Raw genomic sequence first — 14698 nt, 5'->3', positions numbered from 1 at the left:
AAACAAAATACCACCATAAATTGCCAACGAGACTAATGATATAAAGTAACAACAAGAAGATCCTTTCTGCTTAAAGGTAACACGCAGGGATTACACAGGCATTTGGATGACGTCATTGGAAGATCAAAATTAATAGCGGAGGGAGGAGAGTATCAGAGAGATAAATGATAAGTGATTTTGAAATGGTGTACAGTGATTTAGGATGGTAGAGAGATCAGTGGAAATGGAGTGAGAGATCGGATAGAAGAGCAGTAAACTGGAGATATAGAGGGATAGGAAGTTTGGAAGAGACGGAGTCAATAGTAAGGTAAAACATGCAAAGGGGTAGATGATGGCAAAGCTGACGGCAAGAAAGCAAGACATGTCAGATAGTTAGGGAGATGGACAGACATTAAAAAATTAACCATAACAAATCTTTACCGAGGCATAAGCCTATCACGACTACCATTATTGTGGTGATGGATGTATATTAAGATCTATTTGAGTGCAACACAGGCACACAAGTTGACAATAATTATGACTAATAATGTGTTTTCTAGTTTTGAAAGGATATTTAGAATATAATCCTCTCACAATCTTTATTGGATAGGACGGTGTACCATTTTGATCACGGTTCTTTGATTGAGATTAATCCTTCGTTAATTTCCAGTAATTCATCGTATTCCTGATTCAATAAAAGAAAATAGTGAACTCAGATTAGATATTATTTCACTGGATTAAGCTGTGACAAGCCTTTCCGTTTGGCGCACGCAATATATGCAGAAAATGACCTCGTGAAAAATTGGCTCATTTGCAGATCCTGTCCTGATTAGTGGAGTCAGTGAAGAAAGTTCTTGGGGCATAAGTCCCTCTGGTGCCTTCATCAAGGGCATTGACTTCGTACCTGGATGTTGTCACGGGTCTCCTATCTCTGTAGAACTTGAGTCGGGACGAAGAAGGCGGAAAGGGGCGGGAAACGGTGTGTCATCCCAAAGAGAGTACACTTGATATTACTAATCCGTACTAAACAGGACCAGCGACGTCTTTCCATGTATGGTTCCAATCACCTGTAATGACCTGATTAAAGCACGGGAAATTATTGACCCGAGGAACGGCGTAGGATTTGTGAGATTCTGAAATGCAATTACTTGCAGGTATACGAGAGTCCTTCTTTTATAGACCTACATCGGAGGAGACATTACTCGTGACATCGATGTTTTGACCATTCACGTGAACGGAAGTAGAGGTCAAGTTCAACCATCAATATACAGTAAATGCTAGGTCATGCATGTTTGTACAAAACTCTTAAACCCAGTCTACACCCAGTCACGACTGTCGTCCAATCACACAGAGTTTAAGAAGCTTACAATAAAATGTTGATTGTCGCCTAACGTGGAAGAATATGAAGGAAATGAAGAAGCGAGGGTAGAATAAAGAGAGGGGGAGAGGAGAGAAAAGGGATAAACTTAAGAAGAGAATTTTAGAAAAGAGAGAGAGAGAAAGAGATGATGATTATGAAGACATAAAAGAAATACATTTTTCAAATGTACGTTAAAATCAGTGAAGAGCGTTTTAAAATTTAAATAGGAAGATAGAAAGATGTAAGAAGAGAGAGAGAGGGGGGGGGGGAGAGTGGGGGGGAAGCAGACAAAGGGAGACAAATGGATAGAGAGAACGGATAAGATGGTTTATTAATCATTCAAGATATTCATATGTTTCTATGTTTTTGAACGTCTTGCCCGAGGAACAGAATGCAAATGCCCAGGGACTTTGTCAAAACGGGAAATCCCCATCATAGAATCTGAAACTTGATTTGGTTTGTTTTATGACTAAGCTCAAACCACCAAGGAAAGCATATTCGTGATCACGGTTACTTGACTCTTCTTTAGTACAATGAACCCGATAAAAGCCGAAATAGAAGAACTAAAAGAGACCAACGCGTTTAACAAACATATTCGCAAAGACATTTAAACAAAAAGATCAACCTAAAGCAATTTTAATAGCCTTGCCCATTATACTGTTAAAATGTGTGAACATTATAACGATATAATTATGTGAGTCGAACGTGATTTCTATGGGATATCATTGAAATTATCCTTGCGCTAGGTTGAAAGGAATGTAGGAATGAGGTAAAAAGCGAAGAAATATGAAAACGCGATGTCATTGTAGGCACTACATGGTGACGTCCTGCAATACAGTAATCGGATTATCTTTGCGTATTATTTCCTTATTTTCAATACATCGATTATGTAGTAAAGATTCAAGGAATTCGTAATTAACACTCCCCTCAAGAGACCAAATCAAAAGTAAAGTGGACTATTGTAACTTTAGGTCAATTAATCATCCATTCCAAGAGATTGGAGTGACCTGTGGTCGGTTTGAAGAGCTTCCTAGAAAAGTTTGCGTGGGTGAGCATGCCTTCGATACCTTACGACTAATAAAACAGATTGATTGGAAACTATCTTTTCCAAAAAATAACAGTAAACACTGTTTTGAAAGGGTTGACGGACAAAGCTCCGCTTGGATATTAAACTGTTATTAACTTTAAATGCTTTAGTACTTCAAGACCCATGAGGGTTAAACAAAGGAGCTTCAGCAGCTCTTTGGTTTAACCCCACATATTATATAGTCGGCACTACAAGTACTGGTATTTATAGCAGAGCTTTACTTGCTGGTATTTGCCATCGATTAAATGTACATTGTATATGAAGTAATGGTAAATACCAGTTCTGGTCATGCGATTGCATTGTGAAAGAAACGTTGTGGAATCGACCAGAAAAGGTTGATCATGTAGCATATAAGTATTGGTGTGTACTGCAAGGTTCTGGAATCATCAAAATGATAAGAAATTCGGCCCAGTCTTAATTGGTAAAGTTACAAGCACTGTACACAGAAAGATGTATATGGGACTACGCGATATCTATTCAGACCGGATAGATATGATAATTTACCCAATAGTATGCAGTTTCCCGGCAAAATTTGTACCATCACGTATTATTCCAAATATATTCTTTCACATGATTGGTAATAAGAGCTTCCATTTCATTTTTTGAGAGGGGGGCGTTTCCAAAATTGGTCTTTACCTTTAACCTCAGTCTATGTTTTTGATAGACCATTTCGAATGCTCAGCACTAGTGATACTAATCATCGAGAATGGCGTTGATACAAATGCATCGGGATATGTAACAAACTTACTTTGGGCATCTCAGTGTATGATTATATTTCAATTAAATGTTTATACTATCTACTTTCAACAAAATGAGCCACTGTAATTCAATGGAAACTTTAAACAGAACTCTTTCATAATGCAAAATGGAATATTCAGTCTGAGATAAAAGCTTCTTAGAAATAGATATGTTTTTATCAGACTCATTACTTTTCTGCCCCCCCCTTCTTTATCTAATTTTCAAGATTACCAAATTCAAGATAAAAGTAGTTAATAAAGCGAGCCAAACTAACGCGAATATTTTTTAAGTCAATATTTTCTACTATCGTTTCAATCTTGATGTAAAATATCTTTGGGTAAAATTGGGAGCGTCTCTTTTGGGTACAGGATGCAACATGTGGAATGTCTTCATAAATGATTGGACAAGTCTGCCATGGCAAAGATTAATAGACTCAATCACTGCTGCCACAGCTCAAGGATAACTCGAAAGAGAGGAGAATGAAAGAAAGATCATGGCATTTTGGAAAAACCTCAGACTCCTTGGAAGAGGCGCACTTCGGATGAGAGTCTGACGAAGTTTCTCGGCTCATGTACAACCTGAGACACAGGACGTTAACCTCCATGTACACGAAGTTTCGTTGATGCCCACACCTGTCTATTGATTATGTATTGGAGGCATATAAAGCAGTGGTTAGGGGGTGGGTGCAGCGAACGCGACACGACTTGTGTAAATAGATGCCTTCGAGCCGCATGGAGGCACATGCCTGGAAGATCTGACAGACACATCCAGTGTAATGCTGCAAAATATCCTAACCTTGAAATTATTATTAGATTTAACTTTTAAATATGGAAAGTTTTAACAAGTTTCACATGGATAACATCACAAATAGTCTGTTACTGGTCAGTATTGCAGTCATAAAGAAATGTTCTATTTTGATCTTATTTGACTCATGCACGATCACGAGATTCTTGACGAGGCGGTCGCCATTTTTAGGTTTCGCCATGTAAGCTAATACATTGGCAATCTGGCAAAGCATTGCTCACATTTCATTTCTTATCTTAAAAACACAAACTCTGTTTCTTCTAAAATTTCATAAAGATATCATTTGATGTTGTTCAACATTCTTTAACATAACTAGAGGCATGAAAACATTAAGTCTCCTTACTCGAATTCTACCTGATCGTAGATTTTAGAGCACATACTTACAACATCCCTGGACAATCATGTTGCCATAAAGATAACTTTAGAGCAACAGCTAATGGGTATTTATAGGGCTCTTGTTTATGCTCATAATTCTTTTATCATATTTCGTCTATACGCTATTGATGTCAGGCTTTTGTGTTGCCTTTTCTTGTTGAAGAAAATCATTCAATTGAGATGCTTATAGAGTTCCTATAACACGTAAACACAAAATACCATACTTTATATTAAGTACTCCAAATTAATTTCTAAATAGCAAAACAACGTAGTTTTATCCGCAAAAAAGGGAGACATAAATAAGGAGTCGTTTAAGGTAGGAGAAAAATCCTTGCCCTTGTACTTTCATCACAGCAGGCAGGAAGATGCGGGCTGCGACAGATTGATAGGTTTGATATATAGATCAAAGCTCAGCCCTCTATCCCCACCTGGAGGAGTCGAATGTGAGTGAACTGCCAGCACCCCTAGTCTTTCCTCTACATCCTGCTCTAGCCATAGGCTTCCTAATTACTAGATCAAGCATGATTAAAGGTAAGGGACGATTGAAGGAGATTCGTTTTTTTTCAGTATTATACTCTGCAATATGACCAACTAAAACTTAACTTGTCCGAATAGTATATGACAGATTATGACAAACTACTTCCGATGATTTTCGAATGCGGAGTTTAGATATATTAAAAACGGCTCATAATTAGCAGTATTCGAAATCAGAAGTAAGATCAAGCTGCATTTGTCTTTTGATTACATATAATTAAAGGGGAAATGTCTGTAATGTAGAAAATGAAAATAATGACGCAAATCTGACCAACATGTTATGTGCACCACGGTAATCAGGAAAACAAAGGTTTAAGGGAAATGTTTCCTTAAAAAGTTTGAAAATAATGACAGCAACTGTGTTGTAACTTTTGAATTCGTCAAACAAAGCCTGCGATGATTTTTCTTTTTTTTTCTTCTTCTAAATATAATAATTACCGCCATAAAATGTTTCGTCAAAATAACAAAATGTAATGATTGTCAATTTCGATTTAGTATTCGTCTCCGATAGAAAATGAGGGAGCTTTCACTTGTGTCTTACCGTTTTAGGCCTATCTCTTCATTTTCAAATGCACGATAGACAAATCAGACAGAGTATTACTCTTTTAACTGCTCCATATTTAACTTCTTCAATTAGTTGGAGTTTCGTGACTTATATCTCCTTTTCCCTTTCTTTTTTCAGATAAGAATTTATCCCGCTGTCTTCCAGACCAATGACATCTTTGCCAACCTAGTATCAATGTTACATGATTACCAGGTAAACCTGTGCCATATTATGCTACTTATCTTCGTTCATTTGAATCGGATATGTGCTCATTCGCACTTCCCCGATTTCCAACCTGATAATTCAAACGTGGCAAAGCGGGACTAAAATTTCCTAATCCGGTCAACCACATTTCCAATTCTGTTCAAAACAATCTTCAAGGATATTTCTTACTATTCTATTTCTACCGAGATTTGTTTCAAGGCTAATAATGAATGTCTCTACAGTAGATGGAGTTAGAGGGATAATGAGAGAGCAAAGAGGAACCCGGAAGGATTTAACACTAGTGCATTAACTAATTATCCAAGCCGTGCAAAGAAGCAGATAGAATGAAACCTACATCAAATCGATCTGGGGCCACTCACGATAACAATCACAAACTTTCAAGACTGTTCACATTACATTTAAAACGTATGGCTCATCTTTAGTTCTGGTTTTGGAACTAGAGATAGAAATTCACAAAGGGTAATTCTCAATTTATCCTTCATACAGTAAATGGAGTATGGGGCCCAGTAAAACTGTCATAAATCTATAAAATAAATAAATTACTGAAACCTTTTCATGTAAACCAGACTGTGCGCTGGAATGGTCAATATTGCCAACTGATTTATCGGGGTTATCTTAGTGATCATCTTTCTTTGCTCGTTACTATGCTTTTGAACATTTCCTATTTATGTCGTTTATCATATATTATTCATTTGTGATATACATATTTTCCATTTGTGTTTATACTGTTGGATTCCCTTGCAACTTTGTTTTTCATCAGCGGAGCTCGTGATAACACCTTTAAATTCGTACCAATTCCTTGATGACAAATGAAATCAATTGGTTAGCTCTTTACTTCTCTCTCTGGTTATGACCTCCAAGGCGGAAAAGGGGAGGAACAAATAGAATACTGGTGTGAATGATTAAAAGGAAGCCAAACTAGCGTTCCTACCTCAATTCACACCTACTTTCACCAAGAAAAGGTGAGAATAGGGGCACCAAGGCCAGTGAGAGTACATTGTAAGCTGAATTGGTTTCATGAAATCACCACTTCAATGCATAAACCCCTGTTCACGACAAAGAAAAAGAGGGGCTTTGTTATATTTTCAATTCATATTCTACAACATTAAGGCATGCTTAAAATTATTCAAAAGTTCCAGGTGGAAATACGATAAAATTTTCTGAAACATCATATTCAATTACTACATCAACAATATCAAAAGGGGAAATATGAAATATGAAGAGGTAACGTTCGCTTTATTAATAAGTACATCAGGGTGCATCGGGTATATTCAAGATGTGTAAAACTATCTCTAAAGAATTTTTGATTTCGTACATGCGATACGGTTCAAGAGTTGTCCGAAAATATGTTTTTGTTTTTCATGAAGCGTGTTTCTAGTAAATCAAGACTTTATCCTGGTGGCAGTGCTGGCATTTTCATATTCTGCAAAAGAAAATATCTTGTATCAAGATTTGAAAACAGTAAATCAGTCAAAAAGAAAGTACAATACACGAAACCGAGGAAGGGAGAAAGAGAGAAAATATGGGAAAACTTCGGAACACTGAATTTTTCAGATACACACACAGAAATTACAGAATTTCACAGAATTGTTTTTTATCACAACACCTGTCTCCGCTCAGTCTTTTTTCAGGGAATTTCATGAAAATGATGATGCGATTCAGCTTACAATACATTTATGTTGCATACAACACGAAACACAAGTAACATGAATTAGAGTCTCATCACTAACGTTGCAAATAAGGGGGTGGGGGGGGGTGGGGAGTTGGCCCCTAAACTATCAACCCACTCATCCACGGAGGGTTAGATAAAACAAATCTCTGACTGCTCAGATATTGGGATTTATGGCTTTCTCCAGATAATTTTCTGCGTAACTAGACGTGACGTTGGATCCATTAAATTGTAACTGAGTATCCACAAATATGTATAATATTAGCCGATCATACAACAGAACCAGACCCTCAGAGGGACGGGTGGTTAATACGAAGAAGACGATTTAGTGCAAAAGCGAAAAAACACATTCGAATGCGTACACATTCTTATAGTTTCATTGTGGCAATGTTATTTGCCACAAAGATCACAGATCTTACCGATATTAATTTCAAGTCGAACATGAGCTAGGGGAAACTCGAGGATTGGATGTTTTACCCTACCATCTGGCGTGTTGTCTTGAAGCCGCTTTGATGTCAATATTCATTTTGCGCCAATGATTCAAATTTCACACACAATAAACTTTACAATCGAATGTATACCAAAGAAGGATAAGAAAAGAGTTGCAATGAATTTTCTTCTATGATATAAAGAGCAAGAAGATGTTGTTACGAAAGTGAAAAAGATTCGCACAAACAGCCTTGAAAACTATATAGATAAAGAAAGAAATGCGCCTTTAAAAACGTGACCTGCCCTAGCAAATCTAAATTTGCAAGATGAGCAGTATTGAATATCTTGAATTTTACATGATTTCATACTTCTGCCAGAAAGTGTATGCTTATAGAGTTATTTGATTTGTTTCATGATTTTATAATTGTTGTATGTTTGTGAATTCGGAAAGATGTTAACGAATTAACAACATGCAGGTTAATACTGAAAATAGCTTTGATCCAAAGATTGTCTTTTCCACCAATTCTTTCATTTTCAAGAACCCACACTCAACTTTTTCAAATGTTTCTGTTTCGATTGGGTTCCACACGCCGCAGGAAATATTGTGGAGGAAAAGCTCAACACTAACAGACAGGCCACACCGAGTATTATGGTTAGCTTTCATCCTTCTCGGAGGCAATCAATTACACTTCAATAAAAGTCGTTGAAACCTTACAATGTCCTCTTCAACCCATCTTGAACTTAGTTCCAAATAGAAAATGATCTTTAACGGGTATCAGGGTTAGAGAAAGGGAGACCAAAACTAAAAATGGGATCTCGGTGTCAGACGGAACAACGACCTCTCTACCAAACAGGTGGCGGAAAATTGACAGATTCGGTGCCTGTAACATGGCGAGAATCGTGAAAGAATGCTAATAATAATGGGATTTAAATTACTGGTGTAGAACCGGAACATTGTGACATATGGAAACAAGGGTGAACCAGCTCCAAAACGTTGGAGGGGGCTCACGACGACGCGAGAAAACAAAATGAAGGACCAAGTCTTCCTTGGTCTACTAACCCTTCTGTTTGTAGATCAAGGGTACCATAACAACGATGGGATCGCTGTTGAACGACACACTTTCCTAGAAAGAAAGCTTTGACGATTCCAGAGATCACTCGATTGATTATTTCTAGTCCTTCATTGAAAGACATGTATAGCTGGGAGATACTGAAAATATTTATTTTTCAGGTGTCTAGGAAATGGATGTTAGTTTGTGAGGGAAACCTCTACCTACTGTATCGAGATCTACCTGTTTAGATAGTGAGCTTTACTCGCGTAACCGTCCTTTTCAGAAAATCTGTAAGACCAACGCAAGTGAATATAAATCATATTTACTAACACCATAACCTGATAACCATATGAATATTTCGTGTGAAATCTAATGCTTTGATTGAATCGGAATACGATTCAGGCTTGTATACTCAGTACACCAAAGGCAGATACCATGAATTCTGTTTCAGAATTTGTTATTCTAATGGTCAGATTGTGACATGGAAATATGGACATGCACCTTGTACATTTGCAAATGGTAGAAAGCTCACAGTACATAAAACTTGAACACGTTAACCATTTGTCATACGTGTACATAGAACTATTAAAGAGATACCATTGTGGAATTTCAGGAATCGGTAAGTTACAAGAGATTTTGAGAAATAAAACAGTAATCTTGATATACTTTTGCTGAAAAATAACTACACAATACTCCATTCCATTCTTTGCTAGAAAAATGAGAAAAGAATAAAGTTCCGAATAATTTTACTTTTGTCATGATAACGTTTGTATTGCATTTGCAATTTCCGTCTAGAGAGAGAGAGAGAGAGAGAGAGACGAGTACAGAAATAGAGTCACACAAAGAGGCAGAGAGATTACTGATAGATAAAATCAAAAATTATATGTATTCTGTAAGAGTAGCTCATATAAAGAAGCAATTCATGACGACGGGACCCATCACAATCAGAACACGATTGTTTTTAACATTTAGCATGTAAAGGTTATGTTAAAACATGACCCTTGCAGGAAATCGGAATCAATTGGCGTAGTCCCAAAGCGCTCAATGAAATATGACTTCTGTTCTCACTGACAACTTCATTTATATCCTGCTCTCTATTTTCTGTTCTGTCTTTTCTCTCGAGGGAGAAATTGCTCGTCTTTTCGTCTTGTAAGAAGAGTGAATAAAGTAGAAAGGAACCGGACGTGATAAGATACAACAACAAATCTAACGATTGCCATACTCCATCTTAAAAGACATTTTTCTCATCTGATATCTCTTTACATTTGTAAACATTGTTTTTTTCATTCGTACTAACGAAATACATTAAGTGAGAAAAAAAATTGGCAGTAGCTAGATTGCGGTGAAAAAGATTAAACTATGCTGAGAAAATTATCTTTTGTATGGGCCTACTTGGGTGTGGGAGATCTGGATCCCATAAATCAAGAATGAATACACCAATGAGGATAATGCATTTTGAGGGGAGGAGTTTGGTTTTCTTAGGACTATGCCTGATTAAAAATATGCAGAAGTGGCGTTAAATATTTTGCATAACATTATCTTTGCATCACTTTGTCAACAAAACATTCAAAAAGGTCGACGACCCTTCGCATATTGGTTGCAGCATGGACTAGAGACTCTGAGGTAGTAACATCTGGTCACTTGTCTTCTCTGCATCCTATCATCTGGGTAGCACGATCAAGATTACCATCTTCCAAACGGATGCCTTCACCTCTAAAAGCCTTGACTCTCGACCAAAAATGGTCTGCGCTTCACAAAATAAGAAGTGTATTTTCGTACTCACGGTTTGGCGCCAAAGCCTTGACCCCAGGCAACAAATAAAATTGATAGATAAAGCTATCAAGCCATCAACCTTTCCCAACCAGACAAATTAGAAATATATTGATATAATTGATTTTAATTTTACCGTGCTATCAAACCCAGCCAATGCACTGATCAGGATATTTCTTTCCAGGAAGTAGCCCTCATTGAAACACTGAATATGTATGCAATAATTTGACTGATATTTTTTTAGCAGAGATGTGTAGAGAATCTAATTATGATGACTTACTTGTTTATTCAAGTAAGGTTGATTATCGAATAGATATGTGTTCATTTGTAATACCTATTCTGCCTTCTGGATTTAATGTTTAGTACTCCCGCTGTGAATGAATGTATTGTGTGTTTATTTCCTCATTCCTTATTAACTCAGTTTACAAATAATAGATATTGAAAACGAAAAACAACATGACATTTACAGTTAGGCCTTAAGCATTAACTCATGCTTTTTGATCTATTCCAAAGGAATTATGAACATGATGAAGGTCTTTATATCACCTATACGCCATATTTTCGGCTAACAGCACATATCCTGGTTTAATATAAGTATCCAGACTTTACTCCTACATCATGCGATAAGCTCTTGCATTTATTGGCAATTTCAGCATCAACGATGAATTTCAAATTACTTGCGGAGAATATTCCTTTTTTTTAATCATTCTATTTCGTGACGTAATGAGTTGCATACCGGTTAGACCAGATGATTTGATTGGCTTGATCCTAGCTCAGATAATTTTATCAGCAAAAAATTCTCTATTTCTGCCGTTTTGGACATTGTCCATATCTATAGCTCGACAAATCGAGAAGGAAATATACAATTTTATGCAACGGACATTGTAATCTAATTGGAAACCGTGTGTATTAGTAGAATAAGGAGGTTCATCAACTTGATATGAACTGTTGTAATTTGAAGCAGACGACAATGTGATGAATAACCCGCCAAAAACCAGGGGAACGAGAGGCTGGAGCTCATATCTCGACTCCACACTCCATAGATCAAGATGTTATCGGGGGCCTCTATAGGCTCCAACAAAAAACGTCGTTTATGAGTTGCATTACTGTTCCTTCCAAGATGTAAGAAATGAGCTGATTTATATCTACGTATTCATACTTCCTACATGTTGGGATCACTTCCAATATGCCTGTGAATCTTTTTCAAAATCTTCATAATCATCAAAATATTGCACCCTGCTTTAATGATCAATCGAATGTTCAAACCAAGCCTTGTAGATACGAGCTATTGATAATACGTCTACGTCCGTATAATATTCGATAACTATCCAACGTTTATTGTCATGGTTGAATCACAGTGAGTGGGAGAGTATTTGAGGGGGTAGCAAGTTCAACGAATCAATTCTAGATTAAGCTGAGTAGTAGAAGCATACTGTAATATAAAAATTAGATCATGTGCCCTTCAAGACGGGTAAATGTACCATAGCTGACATTTTCCCTCATTTACGAGAAAATATCTTACCTCGACCCCCTGTTGTGTACGTTACAGCATAAGTCCTGGATCCAGTAGTGGCGGTTCCTGGCCTAACCCTTGAAATGTAAGTTCTTGAACTTGTGGACGACCCAGGTCTGATACTGAAGGTGGCAGTACTGGTTCCAGTGAGTGGTCTAGTCGATGTACTGGAGGTTATTCTACTGTACCCACCAGTTCCAGGTCTAACGGACCCCGAGGAACTGGTATGGATGGAGCTTGCAGAACCTGAACCTGTTCTAACGTAGGCCTGGTACTGGCAGTAGGTCCCCGCGTAGCCGGTTGGGCACACGCAACTGCCTGGCCGAAGACATCGACCTCCATTTTGACATGGTGGCTGACATATTGCTGTAATGAGAGAAGGAAAAAAATGAACCACCATTATTACTCATGAAAATTCTTACTTCTAAACATGAAGTGGTGTAGCTTGAAGGCAGTCATTGGTTGGTCTTTAGATGGAAGGCAAGGACATTGGGGATTAATCTTGTCCAATGGTAAAACACCCCCCCCCCCCTTCTCTCATCTCTTTCTCCCTTCCCTCCTTTCTTTAACTTTTGGGCCATTCGAACATGCCCCAATCGGCGCAACCCCCCCCCCCCCCCACTGCTACAGTGTGCAATTATCAATAACCTCTGTCACGTAAATTAGATGTATCAAACTTTCTTCCTCCGAGTATTCATATTCATTTTCAAATATAGTGTTCAATGACGAATAGTTCGAAGCTTACAACTTTCGTTATTCATGTGGGAAGCTTCAAGCAATTTCTCACAGATATTACACTATTACATATTTCCCTGCAGCGTTCCCCTAGCTGAAACGTGGTCGAGAACAAATTCGATATCTTTAGCCAATATTCTATTTTTGTTCTTTGATTTTAAATTTTGGGGGCCTAAACGATGGATCGATTGTTTGGAAGGTCCATACATTCGACATATTATTTAAGTGAAGAAAAACAGTTCAGCTACTTATAAAAGTGACAAATGTTTCATGAATAATGACATACCTTGCACGATATCTTTTTAGTATCAGAAATTATAAAATTGTGTTTATTATACTTTATTCAATTATCCAGACATTTATCGGGATATGATATTCACTATTAGGTTCAACACTTATCAAAGAACTCTTTTTGTATGCCATCAGACTAGCATCTTTTCGTACTTCAGGTACAACTTGAAAAAAAAGCCTAGTCTACGGGGTTCTGGTTTAACAAAACTGATACATGAAAAGATGCAGGCGTGCAATATGTCAAACAGATGGGTTTAGACTCGATCCTTCGGGGACATTATATCTTTCACCAAGTGACGGCTCTTTCAGAAATACAGATCAATTATGATTACAAAATGTTGCATTATGCATTTTTCGTTTGTATTTGGATATTTGTTATACATGTAGGCCTACCTCGAGTGTCTTCATATTTCTTTCTGCACATCCTCGATGGTTGTAAGTTGTAATCTTATGCTTTGAGCGATACTTTTTAATATATTTTTTGTTTGCGGGAGGAGGGACTGGAAATCACAGGAGCTTTGAAGCCATCTCGTCGACCAAGATACGAAGGGAGATCTACTTGAAACCAAGTCTTGACAATATCAATAATCACCATGCTCGATGGCACAGGCTAGTATAATGTCTTTATATTTCGGGCAATACACTTGGGAAGCAATAAGTTTACTTTCGGATGGATATATGTACTAATAAAGTTGCAATTCGAGAAATACTGCATTTAACCTTTTGATCTCAATGACAGAGCGTGCTTGAGAAGTATGGACACATTTCGGTATTGTAAGAGGCCGTAGTTTTGATCTGTACTGTAAGCACATGGATACCATTACTATCAACATTTGATATTTTTTGATCCGTCGAGAATTTTGAGCTCTGCAAGGGGTTTATAACTTGAACACCCAACATATATAACACTGCATGGGCAATCAATCTACTGCTATTTTCCCATTTTCATTTGCATTTTAATCCACATTTTATTTTAGTACACATCCGCCTTTTCTAATCAGTCTGATAAAATTTTGCAATTTATTTGCCACCCATGTCAATGATCCGACTGATCCATACTGCTTACAACTCCTACATTCTAATCAGAACTATCAAGCTACCATATTCATCATGATCATATTAACTATTGTAACTTATTATTTACCACTATTTTGAATAGATTTGTTCGAATTGTTATGTTCGAATTGTTGTAATTTGTAACAAATCTGTGTCTTTGGAATCGAAACATCGCTCTTCACCCACACTGATCCCATGATGGGCGCACAACCCACTACACATTTCGTCTGCTATCAGCAAGAAGGCCGCCACTGCTATGTATTGTCAATGACATTAAAGCCCTTCTTGCAGATGGCTGAAGACTTATCACGTTTAAAACAAAGCTGAATAAACGTGTCATCGACCGTCTAAAACCCTTTTCACTTTCTTTCCCCGATATGAGAAATTATGAGAGCAAACGTAGTAGATATGATGGATATAATGGGGTCCACTTTGTAGAACAGTTTTACCAGCACCTGCTCTCTCATTTCTGCCTTCTAATCTTCACCGGCTTGTTTAAATTGACTTCGATCCACATGTGATTACTTGAATTGCCTT

At 37.3% G+C, this 14698-nt stretch overlaps 1 protein-coding gene across 2 annotated transcripts in view; it reads right to left on the bottom strand.

Annotated features, from left to right (window-relative positions):
* Positions 1-14698, bottom strand: part of LOC579490 (fibrillin-1) — a 75156-nt gene that overhangs the window by 53764 nt on the left and 6694 nt on the right. For both annotated transcript variants that reach the window (XM_030999669.1, XM_030999670.1), the window contains exon 3: positions 12089-12445. The gene's annotated coding sequence lies outside the window, so the exon portion shown is untranslated. The remainder of the gene's footprint in view (positions 1-12088; positions 12446-14698) is intronic.

The sequence above is a fragment of the Strongylocentrotus purpuratus genome, unplaced genomic scaffold, assembly GCF_000002235.5.
Source record: "Strongylocentrotus purpuratus isolate Spur 01 unplaced genomic scaffold, Spur_5.0 spur5_scaffold_5, whole genome shotgun sequence".
Classification (NCBI taxonomy): Eukaryota; Metazoa; Echinodermata; class Echinoidea; order Camarodonta; family Strongylocentrotidae; genus Strongylocentrotus; species Strongylocentrotus purpuratus.
The sequence above is the reverse complement of the archived record's forward strand: the minus strand, read 5'-3'. Positions and strand labels throughout refer to the sequence as shown.